At 37.6% G+C, this 17,815-nt stretch overlaps 1 protein-coding gene across 12 annotated transcripts in view; it reads left to right on the top strand.

The window, feature by feature from the left end:
• Window positions 1-17,815, top strand: part of Cask (calcium/calmodulin dependent serine protein kinase) — a 348,085-nt gene that overhangs the window by 196,503 nt on the left and 133,767 nt on the right. The window lies entirely within an intron of this gene.

Genomic DNA, 17,815 nt, shown 5'->3' with positions numbered 1-17,815 from the left:
AATATATGAATGGAAACACATATGGCTTCTTACCTTATGTAATCCCAATTGTTCAGTTGAGATAAAAGCAAAACAAAGTACTTATGAGAATGAATAGTGCATTTGTCTAGAAAACAAAATTGTATGCAAATAGTTAAATTTCTTGAATTTTACCACGTTTTTATTACAAGAATTTAATATTTCTTAGACAGTGAAGCAATGTGTGAAATTAGATCTTGCCTAGAAATGTAGGGGGGTTTTTTTGCCAGTCCTTGGCTTGAGCTCAGGACCTGAACACTGTCCTTGGACTTTCTCAAGGCTAGTGCACTACCAGTTGAGCCTCAGCACCACTTCTGGCTTTTTTCTATGTATGTGGAACTGAGGAATTGAACCCTGGTCTCCATGCATGCTAGGCAAGGACTCTACCGCTAGGCCAAACTTCCAGCCCCTACATATGTAATTTTTAAGAAAAACTTAAAACACTCATAAGCAATATATGCTGATGAAGGAAAATGTTACAAAAGTATTTTGTGGCCACATTAATGGACAGCTAAAACTGATTTTTTAAATTAACACAATTATATAGAAATAGTTTTAAATATTGGTGTATTAATGTCTAGATTAAAACACTTATCTATTATATTATTCCCTTTTCATAGTTCAGAAATAAATTCAGTTCCATGTGAACTGAACAAAAGGAGCAGAAAGAAAGCATAGCAACACTGAGTGCTGTGGCTCATGCCTGTAATCTGAGATCTGAAGATCTCAGTTCAAATCCAGCTTGGGCACTCAAGACTGTGAGACTCTTATCTCCAATTAACCACCAGAAAAACGGAAGTGGCACTGTTGCTCAAGGGGTAGGGCAATAGCCTTGAGCTGAAGAGCTCAGGAACAATGCCCAGGTCCAGAGTTCAAGCCCTATGACAGACAAAAAAAGAAAAAGAAAGAAAGAAAGCAAAGCAAATTTTCAGGCTTATTATCAAAGGGCACGAATACTTTTCAAATTCAAACAGTTAATGCTAAATTGTCATACTTCAATAGAAAATTGAAATATATTTCTGTAACTGCTAAGCTTGATGGGTTGAATGTCCTTAGTGTGTTCTCACACGTAACTTAGTACCCATTTTTTTTCAGGATTTGTGTTTATTAGTTTAGAGGATTTGACGTATTCAACACAGCATAAATCCAAGTGTAGCCTTTGCTTTTTTACCTCTTATTTGTAAATATTCCTGCAGAACTGCACATAAAAGTGCTGAAGAATCACATACAAATTCCATTTTATATTTGTCTCCTTGTTTCCTTATTTTTTCAGGTAAGAATAACAAAAGAACATTACTGGATTCTGGTCAAACAAGAATCATTATTTTATGTAGAACATGCCACATTTCTCTGTGCTCTTTACGATACCTCTTGGGGCACAATATTCTCTTTCATGAACTATAACAAGGGTTCTCTCTTTTGATAAACAAACGAAACTACCATATACAACCTTCCCATCTCAGTATCTAGCTCCTTGGACCTATTTTGCTTCTTCGGAATCATGGTTTTATTTATTTTCTGCATCTTGGATTACATTAAATTTGTATGTCAACTTTTGTAAAAATAGGGAATTTTTTTCATGTGTATTATAATTTTGAAATAGTGGGGGGAGGGGTTGAACTCAGCCTAGGCACTGTTCCTAAGATTTTTGCTCAAGGGTAGTTCTCTAATTCTTGAGCCACAGCTCAGCTCCACTCTGTCTCTGTTTGTTGTTGTTGATCATGGGGCTTGAACTCTGAGCCAGGGCGCTGTCCCTGAGCTCTTCAAGAGTACCATTCTACCCCTTGAGCCACATTGCCACTCCCGGTTTTCTAGTGTTTAATTGGAGAATAGAGTCTCACATTCTTTAGGTTCTTCAGTGCCCAGGCTGGCTTTGAACCACAATCCTCAGACCTCAGCCTCCTGAGTAGCAGCCACCAGTATCCAGCTCCGGACTCCTTTTTTTAAAAAAAATAGTTTTGGTGGTTAGTTGGAGATAAGTCTCACAGACAGACTCTTAGATCTCAACCTCCTTTCCTGAGCTACCAGCACCTGGCTTCAAAATAATTTTTAAACCAAACAATGTACATAAATGACTTTAAAACTTAATTGCTATTCACTGTCTCTGGTTTCAAATATTGAGACCATTTGTTCATGTCTAACCCTTTCTTTTTACCATTTTATTGATTAAATGGTCCCTATGCCTCAGAATGAGTTTATAACTGTGTAGTCTGGTTTCAGTTACTGTGCAGCTTTCAGTATACAAAATCTTACCTCTGTAATTTCACTGGGTTTAAAAATCAATCAAACAGGCCTGGGAGTGTAGCCTAGTCGTAGTGTGCTTGCCTCATATGCACAAAACCCTGGGTTGGATTCCCTGGTACCACATGCACAGAAAAAGCTATAAGTGGCACTGTGGCTCAAGTGGCAGAATGCTAGCCTTGAGCAAAAAGTGTCCAAGGGCAGTGCCTAGGTCCTTAGTTCAAGCCCCAGGACTGGCAAAAAAAAAAGCAGTCAAACAATATTGTGAGCCAAGAGAAATTCATCTGCTCAAATAATTTTCATTATGCATTGGGAATGGAGCTTCTTTTTATTCCAGTATTGAAGAAAAGCAATAACCCACGCCTTATGTAGATACTACATAATATACTTAATACAGCAGAGGGAACAGTATGCTGTCTGTTGTTCCAAACAAATGGGAGGTAAAAGACTTTTCAAAGGACCTAGCTTTTTCAGACAGATGATGTTGAGTCTGCAGAAAACTCAAGATAGCAAGGATCATAAGTGCACCATCTTTAGCTTCTCACATTTTTTGTCAACGATAGTAAACTTTGATTTTAAAGCTATTAGAAAATTATTTTATAAACTTTGGAAAATACCATTAAATCAAATCAGAATAACATGTTACAAATACGAAAAAAATGTCACCAGGTCTGCATACCTTTAGCAAAACGTCTGTATCCAGTCGCTCTTGTATACATTGTGTATACAATGCTCATCTGTCAAATGAAAAATGTTCTACAAGTCTAACAGGTATTAACAATTATTTACATAGGTAATATGCTGACAGCCTTTTTAATGATAAAATGTTTAAAATATATAAACATTTTAGTTTTTCCTAGAGTTTTTATATAATTTACTTTTCAGTTAAATGTGAATAAAGAATCGCCCTTACCAGCATGAGTAGTTTATGCCAACTAAGGTTGTACTGTTCAGGGTAGTGATGCAAATTTCAGACTCTCACTTCTCTGATCTTCAGTCTTCCAAGATTTTCAGTTGGTATAAATATATTCTTGTATGTCTTTAGCTATGATAGGGGAAAGGGGTTTGAAGAGAATATTCAATAGATTTTTTAACAAAAGAGAATACTGAATAAATTCAATAGTTATAGTAAATGTAGCAGCTGCCTTCTCAAAAAAAAACCTTTATTTCCCTGTTTCTCTAGACTAATGAGAGGAAGTTACTGAACATTAAGCATATATATTGTACTTCCTTATGATTATTTCCTGAACGCCCCCAGTTAGCTTTATTAGCATAATTGGCTGAAGTTAAGTTCAAAGGTTCAATCCCCCCATTACTAGCTAGTTTTGTGTAACACAGTGGCACAGAGAACCACTCTACAAGTAAAATACTGGTACAAATTTGTTTGTGAGATTTTCTGTGAAATCATTTGTGCATGGCTAATTTGCAGTTCATTTTCATCTTCTTACTTAGAGCAGCTTACTAGAGTCAGGTAACACTGAGCTAGATTAGAACATCATGGTCATTTGTGGGTTATGGCACTTGGTTTTAAAGTTGAAGAAGCTACTGTAAGCTCCAGCTGCACCCTGAGTCTTGGCTTCTACTTTGGTTATATTGAACTAATTCACTCTACTCTAATTGCCCTGTGCAGCCTATATTCAGATTAAATGTAGTCCATTGTTCAGATGACTTCATGATAAAATTGGGGGTATCCAGGGAAGTGGTAAATATACCTCAAATCGAATGAATAATTACAAAGAATTGTGAAAGCAAATGTTTAGTCATTAAGATGCATTGTATTCATAAACTGCTTTGTTAAATGGCAGCTCCTTTGCACAACTACTCAAAGAAAAGAAAAAATAAATAAAATTGCTTAGTCAGTCTGTGAAGTACTAGGTGAAAGCTAACATGAATAGCTGGACAGCTGGACAGCTAGACCTCCATGAAGCACGACCTACCCTTCCTTAGATAAACCAGTGGGGGGATCTGACAGAGCACAAATCTACTTTCATCAAGCCTAAGCATTTTGTTATCATTAAATATTCATTTTAAATTAACAAATCTACTTTGCCATTTCTGTAACCCATAGCACTTACCTTACTTTATGTTGATTACATAAAATATTTCTCTCTAAACAAAAATGAGAAGTTCCTAAAGTATCTGGCTTTTGTTCTGCTTACTGTATATCTTTGCAATACTTCCCATCATTTAATTCAGACTAGTAACTTATCCAGCATTGCATGGCCATTGATTTCAGAGTAATTTGGCTTCTAGAATTTCAATCATTTTTACTTTGGCAATTGTCTTGTTCCAGGAAGGACTACTTAGCTCTACTAAAACAATTTGGCACTGGCAGTGTAGCTCAATGGTAGTTACTAGTATTCCAGTATTCCTGAGGCCCTATGTTTGATCTCCAACAGCACACACACACACACACACACACACACACACACTCACACTGATACACAAACACACATATTTGAAGAATCGAAATGAATGTTGTTTTTAAGTGACTAAAATGTAGTTTTAATATTACATGTTGGGGTCTAAACATCGTTAGTCCAGTGTGCTTACTTTTCACCTTTGTTCTCAAATTCAGTAAATGATCATCCTTTCACTGGTTTAGGCTTAAAACTTAGGACTCATTGCTGATTTCTCTATTTGTTCCACATCTCACATTCATCCAGTTGCTGCTACTGCAGCTTTTAATATCATTACCATTAATCCGTCAAATTTCTGAACTTCCTATATGCCATCACTTTTGTTACTTCATTTACATTGAAGTCTTATTTAATCTCCACAAGAGCCTCAGAAATAACTACCTTCATTTTAAAGTCCAGGAAACCTGAAGATCAGAAAGAACATATAAGTTTTCCAAGACCATAAAGACCATCTGTCCTCTCAGCATGAATTCCTCCTCTCAGAGCTAGTAATTAGAACAAGTCCATTTCTGCAATGCTTTTTTTTTAAATCTAGCCTTGAAAGTGGGCACTGTCACTTCTGCAAATATTGTATTGGTCACTCAGAGCCAGCTTGATTCAGTGGTTGAAGGGAAGCCAACTTGGAAACTTGCCTACCACAGATACTCACTATCTGTGAACCAAAGCATCAAAGTTATTGTCACACCAAGTATCTAAATGACAGATAAGTTTTATCAGTTCTTATTACCAGACAAAAGGTCTGCTTACCACTAGAAAGCTAATACTCAGTAGACAATGAGAAGGAAAACATATCGACTCAACGGTTGGACCCCAAGAAGCTGAAGAAGGAGCTGTCCTCCTCAAAGCTCCCTTCATGGAGAAATCAGGTAGATGGAAAGAATTTATAAGGAAAGAAAGGCTGTGCAGCGAGACAAACAGGAAATAAGAATGTCTAGTCATCTTCCAGGTGTGCTCTGGCAAAAACTTCCCAGGAGACCTTGACTTCTAGAGCTTGTTACAAATATACTACTTTTCTGCAATTTTAATGTTTGCAAGTTTGTATGATTTGTGTTAGATACACAGGACTAAAAGAACAAGAAGTGCATTGTCCATCCTCATGTTATTTTGAAGGTCACCAGATGTTCTGGGACCTGGAAATCTGAAAAACTAATTTTTTAGCAGTTAACATCTTAATCAGGTAGACACTGCTTTTCTCTAGAAATTTAGAATGTTAGACAAAGGGAGAGGGGAAGCACAAGTAACTCTGAAAAGGACAACTCCCAAGATTGGCTATTGTTTGGATTTTCACTGGTCGATATTTTCAACAGTGCTTTCACTTAACCAATATTTAATAGTGCTTCCAGAGTGTTTCTAGTAGCATGTGGAATCACAAAAGTGATGAATGGTCTCTAGAAATCCAGATGATTCCACAAGCAGGCCAAGAATTTATAGACTAATAATAAAATGAATATGATGTGTGCCACGGACTTCAGATGCTCTCTGAATAACAGAAGTAAGAAAACCATGAATCAGAGTGGTCCAAACAGGCTTAGTGAATGCAAAGGAGAGAGAACATTTGGTGAAAAGGGGCAGAAATTGAGGCTCACAGAAGCTAAGTGGCATACCTAATATAGCACCCAGTGAATTTGCTTTATTTCTTTCTCTGGTTTTGAGAACAAAAATTACTGCTTGTCCATGTAGGTCAACAAGGGAACCTAATGACAAGTAAACTAGAATCCAGTCCAGTTTTGTTTGCCTTTGTTTTCTTTGTGCTGGAACTGAAGCTTGAACTCAGAGGTTCACACTCTTCCTTAGCTTTTTCTGCTAAAGGCTGGCACTCTACTACTTGAACACCTCCACTTCCATATTTTTACTGGTTAATTGGAGATAAGCATCTCCCAGACTTTTCTGCCTTGGCTGCCTTTGACCCTCAATCTTCAGATCTCAGCTTCCATAGTAGCTAGAATTACAGGTGTGAGCCACTAACACCCAGTTCCCAGTTTTTGTGTACTTTTAACTTCACCTAGGCGGAGTTTCCTGTTCTCGGTCTGAGAGAGTGGAAACTGACTATGAAAGAAATCAAGGCCATATTTTTTTCTGTTTGAAAGCTCTGAACTTCATTACACTAATTTTTATGGCTGCAATATCAGAATAAATTCTTTGTGGTTTAAATGATACTGAGTTCTCTAATTGAAATAGAAGGAAAATTTATATTTACTTTTCTCTAAGAAATTAGGAAGTCTTTTTGCAACTAGTAGAAACGAAGTATCATAAGCCAGGTGGGGTGCGGTGGCTCATGCCTATAATCATAGCTATTCAGGAGGCTAAGATCTGAGGATCAAGGTTCAAAGTCAGCCCAGGCACAAAAGGACCTGAGACTCTTATCTTCAATTAACCTCCAGAAAATGGAAAGTGAGTCTTGGCTCAAGGGTAGGGTGGTAGCCTTGAGCTGAAGAGCTCAGGGACAGCACCCAGGCTGAGCTCAAGCCCCATGACCCACAAAAAAAGAAATGAACAGAAAAGAAATGTCAGAATACTAGACTAGCAAAATAATTTTGTCAGGGAGACTTTTCAAGAGTTATTAATAGAGTATGTTGCAAAATTCTTCTTAAAAGGTGGCCCCTTTGGACTTTCCTTATTCAAGTCACTAGGACTTTTCTTGCATTCTCATTCATCTTTTCCATCTTTCTCCTCTTCAGAGTTCTACTTCTTTTGGCCAAGTCAAAGTGCTTTTGACTAATAGTTCTAATTGCTTCCTGGATCATCTGTGTCTTTTGCTCTGACCCTTTATGACCTATCTCCTTCAAATGTTACTTTCCTCTAATTCACGTCATGTCTTATGCTAAGTTTTCTTGATATTTGTGTGAGTATCCATTGTGCATTTGTTAAATGAATGCTTGGAGTTAAAATTAAGGTCCCATCAATTAGCCTCAGAGCTAAAAACCAGAGGATGCAAGGCAAACTTATTCATATCTGAACCTCTGTGTTTCAATTACAAAGTTATTTTAGTCTGTCCAAGCTAGCATCTAAAATGGCCACAATTGGCCTTTTAAAAATGTTCCATCTGACCTGTCATGAGTTCAAGACATTGGAAGGTTGGTGTTCAGAAAGAGTAGACATGTCTTATTTCATCCATATTATGATATCACATTGTGAAGATAATGACTTCTCTCAAACAGGGGCAGTGTTAACCCTCATTCAGTTCAGTGTACTCCCAAGCCATTGGTTACCTTTAAGTACGGCCTTGTTACTGAAGGATGTGGTTTCTACAAGGCTCACTGAGCCACCTGCTCTCTTCAGGATGTGGTGTCTGGCCACAACCCTGTTTCCAGTTGGTCCTTACCTCCTATTACAAGAAGATGAAATCATGGTCATCCCATCCTTTCTCAGAGCACCAAAAAGGACTTCCATTTATTTCCAAGCACTGATTTTTCAGCATGCAGTAGGAATATTCATCTCAAGAACTACTAAAAGCAACAGAGAATACATTCTAAAGAGTGGACATTTATTGTGGCACAGAGAATTTACTGGCCTGTAAGAAACACCTCATAACTAGGCGGGCGTGGTTGCTCACGCCTGTAATCCTACTACTCAGGAGGCTGAGCTCTGAAGATTAAGGTTCAAAGCCAGCCCAGGCACAAAAGGACCTGAGATTCTTATCTTCAATTAACCTCTAGAAAACGGGAAGTGGGGATTGGCTCAAGGGACAGCACAGGCTGAGTTCAAGCTCCATGACCTACAAAAAAAGAAAAACACCTCATAACAAAACATACATAGACCTGATAGTCCCAGTTTCATTAACCTAGTTTGCCTTTTGTCTGTGCATGTATATGAGCATGTGCCTAGTTACTGTCCCTGTGCTCAAGACTAGCACTCTACCACTTGAGCCACAGTTCCACTTCTGGCTTTTTTGATGGCTAATATTGCACATAAGTGTCTCATGGATTTTCCTGCCTGGGCTGGCTTCAAAATGCAATCCTCAGATCTCAGCCTCCTAAGTAGGATTACAGGCATGAGTCACTGGCACCTGGCACTTTTTGAGTTTTTATATAGGTCTATTCATGAACTAGACATTATCCTTAGAATTATATTGTGATAAACACTGTGGCTGATGAAGCATAGGTCATGAGAATTGGGATCACCTCCAAAGTCACAGTTGGGAAGCAAATGAAAAATTAGTAGGTTCAGGATGGGAGCATCGCTTAGTGCTAGAGTGCTCGCCTAGCATGCATGGAGCCCTAGGTTCAATTCCTTGGTATCACATACTCAGAAAAGGCCAGAAGTGGTGCTGTGGCGCAAGTGGCAGAGCATGAGCCTTGAGCAAAAAGTGTCCCAGGACAGAGCCCAGGCCTTGAGTTCAAGCCCCAGAACTGGCAAAAAAAAAAAGAAAGAAAGAAAGATTAGTAGGCTCATAGATGGAGAGAAACTTTAGCCACTAATTAAAGCAAAAATGTCCTTAAAGACAAACTTTGAATTGTATCATGTTTTAGTCAGCTAAATTAGGTTCACGTCAGTGCTTCAGAGCCAACTAATATTTACTGGGAGTTCTTTAAAAAGCTAAAATAAAGCATTTGCTAAGATTCCAAAAATAATCTGGGTCACTATGTTACCACAGGTACAGAACATGCACATATACATCATACACACATATATACAAGTATCTGTATCCATGCACACACCAACACATCTGTATGTTTTGAGAAGCAGTGGCTTCTCAACGAAAGTAAGGTCCTTTAAAAGGTATCATATGTGCCCAGAATTCTTACCGCTCTCCTGTCTTTCTCCAGGACCAAAGATTCTGGACCATCTTATTACAAATTCTTTGGAATTTCTTGTTTAAATTATCTTTTTTTTTGGTTGGTCATGCAGCTTGAACTTAGGATCCTGGACCGGCCCTTGAGCTTTTTCCACTTCAAGGCTAGCACTCTACCACTTTGAGCCACAGCATTTTCTGGTGATTAATTGGGGATCTGAGCCTCATGGAGTTTCCTGCCCAAGCTGACTTTAAACTATGAACCTCAGATTTCAGCCCCCTGAGTCACTAAGATTACAGGCGTGAGCCACCTCTACCCAGCTTAATTTATTTAAGGCTAAGTCTTTTCTCTATGCCATATTGTATCCTTATTTAACATGGGAAAAGTTATGAATGCTGGTGGTTTATGCTTATAATCCTAGCTACTTAGGTTGAGATGTGGATCATCTCATTTTTGAAGCAGAAAAGCCAAAAGGCAAGCAGAAAAGTCAATGAGACTGTATCTCCAATTAACCAGCAAAAAGTCAGACTGATGGTATGGCTCAACGAATAGATCACCAGCCTTGAGCAAGAAAGCTAAACAAGAGCACAAGTCAAGGCCCTGAATTCAAGCTTCTGCACCACAACAAAGGAGCAGGAGAAAGATGTCAAGGGAAGATAAGGAAAAATTAGCTCTTTGAGATCTTCTTATACTGGTCTAGACGTCTATATTTTCTTTTATTCAAACACTAAAATAACAACTTTGCGTGAAACACTTAGAAAAATGAATAAGAAGAAATTTCAGACATCTTTTATATATACATGTACCTTCATTCATATAATCTGTAAGATATGCCCTGAGGTATAGATGCTTTTATTCTGTAGATGGTAGATATAGCCCCATAGAGCATGAATAACTCACCATGATAATACATTTGGTATATAGGAAGGTCTGTGTTTGACCCAAGTAGTCTTTTGCCATGCTGATCCTGAGGCTTGAACTCAGAGTCTGAGTGCTGTCCCTGAGCTCTTTTGCTCTAGGCTTATACGCTACCACGTGAGCCACAGCTCCACTTCTGGCTTATTGGTGGTTAATTAAAAATAAGAGTCTCGTGTACTTTCCTGCCTGGGCTGGCTTCAAACCACGATCCTCAGATTTTAGCCTCCTGAATAGCTAGGATTCAAGCGTGAGCCACTGGTACTAGAGAGACCCCACATTCTTAACTGCTACTTTATATTGACATTTATATATGATAGCACATATAGAATCCAGTTTGTTGGTTTGAACCAGATGTCCAAGTATGCCCAGTGACCAGTGACCAAAATTACTGTTTCCAGATTTCAGTCCAGAAATTTGTTAATTTCTGTCAACTTTATACTATGAAGCTACCCTTATCCCTTTGTAATCTGTAAGTAATCTGACTGTCATATCTTGAGACTAAACATATTGTTTCCCTTTCACCCAGTAGATTTTGCCATTTGTTGGTTGATTCTTGCCTGAATGAGTATTTTTTTATTAATATTGCATCTTTGGTAGTGTTTGATGGATAGGGATATGATAGACTAGAAGTAGTCATTTTAGGGATTTTCTTCAAACAATTCTTCTTGTGATTATCCTAATGTCACTACATGTGGTATATAGTTACTAAATTTTTCATGTTGCCTCCACTTCCTTTTTCCCCCAATGAAAACCAGTGTAAAATATGTTGCTTTAATAAAACTACCAAGTGTTAAAGCTTCTATATAATAAATTCTCTACAGTCTCATTTCTCCAAGATAATCTAGGGGGGAAAAGTAAAAGAGTAAGAAACCTTTGTTAAGTTTTAACAATGTCTCAGTCTCTAAGCACCCTTTGGTTGAGCTTTGGCCAGTAGGGGGAAGTATATTACCAGCTCTGGTTAAAACTTTTGTGAAGCTGCAGATAGAACGTTAGCAAGTAGAAGAATTTAGGATTGTTGCGGTTTCTTTGAACTGTAATAAAATTCTAACTTTTTATATTAGTAGCTAAAATAACTTTAAATATGATAGAATAAGAGCAGTTGTACAGACAAGGGATTTTTGTCTTTAAGATGAAACCCAGTACCACTCATCTACCTGTATAAGTGTCTTGTTTTGTTTCATACTAGGGATTATCACCATATTTCTAAAAAGTATTCCCAGCTATAATTATCCTGGTGACAAAAAGAAAGTCTGTTGTTTTAATATGTGAAAGTTTGCTACCATTTTGGGGTTTCTTTTTCATCTTCAAACAAAAGAAAAATAAAACAGATGAGTGCTGGTGCCTCACACTTGTAATCTTAATTATTTGAGAGGCTGAGATGTCAGGATCACAGTTCAAAGCCAGCCCAGGCAGTAAAGTCTATGAGACTGTTACCTCCAATTTTCCACCAGAAAACCAGAAGTGGCTTTGTGGCTCACAGTGGTAGAATGCTAGCCTGGAGCACAAAAACTCAGGGACAGCTTCCAGACCCTGAGTTCAAGCCCCCAAACTGACAAAAAAAATCAAAGCTGATGGATATAGTTTTAAAAGTCAAATAATATTTAAAGGCTTATGATGAAAATGATAATTAGTAACTAATTTAGAGTGTATTTTAACTTTTGAAGAAAGTATAGGAGAAATTAACTTTTTCTTATATTCTGACTTTCTTCCTAGTAGCCTGACACGTATGCTGATCTTAAAACACTCCCTCTAGCCTCATTGTTCAGCTCTCTCCATCAGGGGGAGCATATGCTTGCTTCATCTCTGAGAACACATGCTTTTTTACTAAATAATCTTCAGTTGCCCCGCTATCTGTGCTGTCTCTGTCTCTGCCTCTGTCTCTGTCTCTGTCTCTCTCTCTCTGTCTCTCTCTCTCTGTCTCTCTCACACACACACATGCACACACATACACATATACACACACAACTAGTAAAATAATTTAAAGCATTATCTCTTGTTTAAAAATTCTATAATCCTCAAACAACTAACAGAAAGAACTGTATATATTCATTATCACTTTTGTACTAATGCATTAGATATATTTTCTTCATTTACATCTTATATACATCATTTATCTGTTGCTGCATATCAAACCACCTTTAGACTTGGTGTTTTAATGCCCAATTATTCAGTTATTCACTGTCCAGTTTGTTCCAGACTCAGCTGAACAGTTTTATGAGTCTCACCTGAGGTCATGCAGACAATTTAGTCATCTGACAGCTCAGCTGAGGCTAGAATGGTACAAAGTGTCTTCACTCACATCTGGAGTGCACCTGGGGTAGTAGGGCAAGTTGATTATCATTTTCTATAATCTTTTATTCTATATTTATTTGAAGTGAGATGGTCTCAAGGTTCAACCAGAAAAAAACTGGCAACTGAAAGGCTCCTAAAGCCTTGCTCACATCTCTGTAATATCCACCATATTTTTATCAGTCAAAGTATATCTCAGTACTTGCCCAGATTCAAAGAATGGGGAAATAGACTACCTGGAGACGAGAGGAGTATTAGAGATCTTAGGGCCACTTCTAATCTAGTACATTTCTTCTAATATGTTTACAATTTTAATATTCTAACTAGACTGCTATGTTTTTGTTTCATAAAAGTGTAAGGAATTGGCTCTTTCCTTAATGATCAATTAAGTACATATGCCTAAATTACTCACTGTTAGCTGAGTAATACACTGCAAATTGACACCTACTGGTTCCTTCTTATATCTTGAAGCTACTGCGTTGTTTTGGTTCTTTTGTGGACAGGCATATTAATGTATCCTGAATTCATGCTATGTCCTTTGTGTATTTTATCCACTGTAAAGGGCCTCTCCTTTTCTGTTATGTTTCCAGAACATTAATCTACTTTTTAGTGAAACTAGAATTTTGCCTCTGCTACTTCCAACAGTTTATGATCGAATCTGAGACTTGAGTAAATTCATTAGTATCATCAACACTACAGTCTGAAAGCATATAAAAGATGATCAAAATGATCATGACACTTTCTACCATATCCTGCTAGGCTATACTCATTACTCAAGAATTCAATATCTTCGGGATCATAAATGCCAAATTATTCGTCTATAAGTTTCACATTTATTTACTTAGCTGTGTCTTCTCCCTCTTTGCAAGAGATATCTGGAACCCTGTAATCTATACCCACAAAAGCTGACCCTATGTGTTCCTGTGTTTTTCAAGCCTCACTGGCCACAAAGGGGAACTGAATATGAACATGCATGCAAACCTGTCAGTTCCCTTTGCAACCAGCTGAACGTGGTTGTTTTTGAAACAGCTTTTTTTTTCTTTTGAGTACAAACTGAATTTCCACATAGATATGGAGCATTTCTGCTTCTAAAGGGGGGCAGAAGAAAAGAAAGTACTACATTATGAGAAAGGTGTTTAAAAGAGAAAAGGAAATAGAAAAAAACTGAATTGGGGAAGAGAAAGAGATACTGCTGAGTACGGGAATGGAAAAAAGCAGGGGCCACAGATGCTAGAAAACCTCCATAATTAACAAGAGACCAGAAGAGGCAGGAAATGTAGAAAGGAACTGTCAGAAAGGAACTGGCTATGTAACCGCTACACCAGCAGTATTCATGGAAGACATGAAGAACTTCTGGTTTAAAAACTTGCTACTGGACACAAATTGAAAAGAGGACATGGTACAGTGAGAGCATTCCCTTCTTAGTTCATGCTACCAAGGTAGCGATATCTTGTCCCCATTTCGCAATGATGACCAACAGGCCACACTTGATTACACAGAACAAAGCCAAGGATGGGCTGTGCATTCACAGATCTCCTTCCACCATCTCAACAGGTGCCCACACATTCTTCTTCCATTTGCTCAAGTTTCAGAGTAGGAGTCCATCTAGTGTGAAATGGAACAAACTTGCTGCCTCTCCTGAACTGGACATTGCTATTATGAATTAATACTAGTTCTGAATTACCCTTTTGGAGTTGCTTCTACTTCATTTGTTCCAAACCCTCTGTGTCTCCCTAGGTCTGATATTTCCTTCAACCCTCTGCCCATTTCATTTTGTGTATTTTTTCTGTCCTTTTCTTGGCATTTGAATGGTTGGCTAAACATAGTGAATGATTCCTACTTGTAGGACGTGTCTGTTGATCTTTTTGCTGTTGTTTCCATGCTGGCTTCAAACCCATGGCTTCTTCCATGCTCTACCACTGGACTATACCCTCAGCCACTTCATAACTCATTTAGTCCCCCCTTCTTTGATAGTATTGGTAGTGAATGGGTGGCTTCTCACTTACTAGGCAGACACTCAATCACGTGAGTCACGCCAATAGACCTTTTTTTTCTTTAAGCAGACATATTTATAGAAACTACTAGAAATATCAATCTCAAAATACCAACCAGTTGGTTATTTTTCAGACAAAGTCTCAAATTTTTGCCTAGGTTAGCTTTGGTCTAGGAGCATCAGACTTCTGCCTTTGCCTCCCTTATAGCTAAGTTTACAGCCATATGATACAACCCCTGGCTTGTTGATTAAGATGGAATCTATAACTTTTTTACCCCTAGCTGGCCTTGTGACCAAACCTCCTCTCATTTCTGTCATTTGCCTCCTGGATTTTCCTTTACCTACTAATGAACAGCCAGTTATTTTCTTTAAAATGTTAATACACTTAACGAGGTCATCTGTTCCATTATGAGGCATCCTGCCTCAGACTTTTACACATCTGTACACAGGTTTGGGGGTTTCATAGTTTTAACACTCAGAAAACATATATTTTCATATTTGCATTATTCATAGCTGAAATGCTAAGCTGTCTAATTTTTTTTAATTTGGTGGTACTGAGGTTTGAACTTAGGGTATCATACTTATTAGAGAGATAATCTACAACTAGGCTATGCCTCCAGTCCTACACTGTCAACTAAAGCTGGGCACAGGTTCATACCTATAATCCTAACTACTCAAGAAGCTGAGATATGGAGGCCAAGCCAGGCAAAAAATTTAGCTAGACTGTCTCCAGTATAACCAGCAAAAGTTAAGATTAGAGACATCGCTTAAGTGGTAGAGTGACACCCTATCTTAAATAAGTGTGAGGCCCTGAGCTCAAATTCTAATACAGCAACAACAACAAAAAAGATAATTTCATTTATAAATTCTTTAATCCCTGAGGAATAGTAAATGATCTGTGTTTATCTAGGCTCACTGATTAGAAAACTGTTTTGTTTTGCTTACGGTGTGCCTGGCAAAACAAACCATCAGTAAAGTAAAAGATAAGCACTTATTTGTAGAAGTTACTTCTAGCTCACATAAACAAGAAAGGATTAAGGTCCAAATATATAATGAACTGCATCAACAATTTGTTTTTTTAAAAAAAAAGAAATAAAGATAAGGTGGAACCCAAAGATAAAAACTAAAAAATTGCTGGGCAATGATGACTCTGATCTTTAATCCTATCTAACTAGGAGAATGAGATCCGAGGATTGCGGTTCAAAGCTAGCTTGACCCGCAAATTCCATCCGACCCATATACCCAATTATCAAAAAAAAAAAAAGCTGGAAGTAGAGCTATGGCTTAAGTGGTAGTAGAGTGTGAGTTTTGAGCAAAAAAAAATAAAATAAAAAGCTCTAAGACAGTGCCCAGGCCCTACATTCACCAGTCCCCCCACCCCAAATTAAAGGATAGGAAGTTCTGGAAAAAACAAAAAAAGGAAAGATGTGGATATGAAGGAAAATCAAGTGGAAATCACAAGGAGATGCCATTTTACACTATCAGACTAACAGAAATTAGTGTGTGATAAAACCAAGCATTAGTGAGAATATGGATAAAGAACAGCTCATTTGTGTCCACCAGATGTGGAATGGGTATGTAAATAGGAAAGTCACCTTGGAAATCAATTTGTCAAAACCAAGCCAAGCTAAAGAAGTGCATACACTTGAACAAAGCAGACACCACAGACACACATGGCCCAGGGAATACAGAAAATAAAATCACTTGAGTGTGGTTTCTAAGAGTGGCAAAAGTGGAAACAACCTAAGTATCCACTGGTAGGGGAAATTAAGAAACACACTGTTCTTTATTCATGCAGTGAAACACTGCAGCAATGGAAATGAACAAATAAGGCAACATAGATAAATGTAATTTGATAAAATAAAGTCGCAGCTGGACACTAGCTACTCAGGAGGCTGAGATCTGAGGATCACAGTCCAAATCAAGACAGAGCAGGAAATACCAGGAGATGCTTATCTCCAATTAACCACCAGGAAACCAGAAATAGAGCTACAACTCAAAATAGTAGAGTACTAGCCTTAAGCAAAAGAGCTCAAGGACAGTGTCTAGGCCCTGAGCTCAAGCCCCACAACCAACCAAAACAAAAAAAGAAAAGAAAGAAAAGTTGCAAAGGGATAGAATAGTAAGATGAAGCTATAAATTTTTAAAACAAAATGCATATTGTTATGCATATTTATACATATACATATATGTTACAAGAGCACAAAAGTATATATCAGAATGATAATATGCCAGTTTACAAAGCGAGGGGGGATACTGTGAGGTAAACCTTGAGCTGACTGAGTACATGATGGGTGAGAAAATGTTTAAGGCTAAACTTTAGTATTTATTCAATTTGGGGTGATAGGTACTTAGCTGCCTATTTTTGTGGGTTTTTTTCTCTCTTTTATAGCTTTGAAATATTTTATTTCTTCAAAAAATGTTTGTTTGAGATTTCCATACTGAAATAACTTGCTTATTAGAGCAAGATATTTTATGCACCAACATCTGCATCCAAATAATAATTGGAGACTTTTCCCAGAGCTCATCTTATGATAGTTCTTTATGGTTTTCATGGTCTAAGAACAAAACTAATTAGAGTAAGATACTCTAGTTTGATTTCAATTTTTGTCTTCTATTCCACCCATATGCATTTGTGCTAGATTATCTTTCGTGTTCCCTCATGAAAGGCTTTCAGAGGACCCAAATGTCTTAACAATGCATAGATTTTTTAAACATATATTGTCATACCAAGAGGTTTCATTGTGCTTTTTCTTTTTTTCATATATTTTATTGTAATTAATAAAAGGGTTACATTATATTCACCAGAGAGAAGGTGCATTATTTCACAAACAATGATACTCTTTATCATGTCTTGGTCCCCATTTCCCTCCCCTGCCCCACCCCCACTCCTCATCTTGTTCCCCCCTTCCCTATCCGATTTCAAATAACCAAATAAGCATATATAAAATATATCAGATAACAAGGTAAAATACTGTAACAATATAAGATAACCAAGGAACAGCAAAAGAGATGAGAGATAACATAGTACATTAAGGACAACAATCACTCATTATATGACTTTTGTTTCTATATCCTGGAGGGCCTTTCATTTAGTGTCATACTATATGGCCTAGGTTTTGCTCTATTGTAAATCTCTGCTAGGAGAGCCCAAATGACAAATGAGGGAAACCATTGAGCCTATGTTCCTTTGAGTCTGGCTT

This window comes from Megascapheus bottae, chromosome X (genome assembly GCF_031878675.1).
Source record: "Megascapheus bottae isolate mThoBot1 chromosome X, mThoBot2.hap1, whole genome shotgun sequence".
Classification (NCBI taxonomy): Eukaryota; Metazoa; Chordata; class Mammalia; order Rodentia; family Geomyidae; genus Megascapheus; species Megascapheus bottae.
The sequence above is the reverse complement of the archived record's forward strand: the minus strand, read 5'-3'. Positions and strand labels throughout refer to the sequence as shown.